The sequence below is a fragment of the Equus quagga genome, chromosome 14 (genome assembly GCF_021613505.1).
Source record: "Equus quagga isolate Etosha38 chromosome 14, UCLA_HA_Equagga_1.0, whole genome shotgun sequence".
NCBI classification, from domain to species: Eukaryota; Metazoa; Chordata; class Mammalia; order Perissodactyla; family Equidae; genus Equus; species Equus quagga.
In genome coordinates, this window is record NC_060280.1 from 20,943,246 (window position 1) to 20,944,660 (window position 1,415).

Genomic DNA, 1,415 nt, shown 5'->3' on the forward strand with positions numbered 1-1,415 from the left:
CAATGTAAGAATCAAATTGGGTAATTATGATAAGAGAAGAACTTAGCATGTGGTTAGAGATTGACAAAGAGGGCAAATCTCCTGGATGTGGGGCACAGAGCGTTGTGACAGCTGAGGCATCAACAATGGATTTCTCTCTTCCTCTTCTCATTTATCTTCTCTCCTTCCCTGACTCCTTCTCTTACTTACACTTTCCTTCCTCTCTGCTTCTTTCCTCCATATCTCTTTGATTACTTTTTTCCCCCATATCTCTTTGATTACTTTTTTCCCCCAACTCCATTGCCATGTAAGTTCTTGTTTCCCCTATTTTGCAACTGGATTTGAGAACATCACCGTCTGTGGGGACACAGACGTGTAAACAAACCCCATGCCATGAGAGGAGACAAATTGAGATTCAGGGAAAAGAGATGGAGAAAGAAAACACCAATGGCAGTGAAAGTATCAAATATGACTTCATCCCTAGAATAATCTAAAATATGTTTTGTGAATGAAAAAATATAAAGCTGGTTTCTGATTCTTCCTGCCTACCTGTGCTTGATTTTATTGTCCTCTACTCAACCCAAAACTTTCAACTTCAGTTATTCTTCATATAAGTTTTCTGATCTCTAGAACCAGCTGAGTTCCAGTTCTATTCAGATATCTCCTCCACCTATCATTATAGGCCACCTGATCCTTTGAAGTTGCTAGAAGTCAAATTTATAGTTTTTGCACAATTAGCTTTTGACTGAAGATGTTTTCATATTTTTGAGGGAGTGGAATAGTGATACATTTCTGTTATTTTGAAAATGCAGTATTATGACTTGGCATGTAGACTAAATCTGATCTGAAAGTCATCCAAACTTCTTTTCACTTCGTAGTTCCCTATATAACTTTAAAGATATTCATTCATTTCTCACTCTTTGCTTGGAAAAAAAGTATACATGTCTTAAATATTTGTGTTATTTAAAATTCAAGTTTACATGGCATTCCACCCCATTCCCCAAAGCACCTAATGAGTGCCTTACTTGTACCGCGTAAAACTCATATGAAATGAACACATGTAGAATGAATGAAGCTAAGGTTACTCTTTTATATTTGAAAGTTAGTGTCCTTTACCTGAAATATCAAAGTAAACTTTGAACTAATATTTGCCTATGAGATAATTTGTTATATTATGCTCCCTATACTTAACAAAAGAAAAAAAAATGGATCACTTGAGAATTGACAGAACCCTTAAAGATTTGCTGTGATTGTGTGAAGTGAACTACTCAGTATGCACTTGAGAATGTGTAATGATCCCTGGTTCTTTTGAATTCACATGTGAATCTCTAGAATCTACAGAGATTTATCCTCAAAGGCAAACAACAAGATAGCACAGCTGCTATATAACAACAACAGCTTTGGATTAATTGCTATAAAAGGAATAAATTCTTATT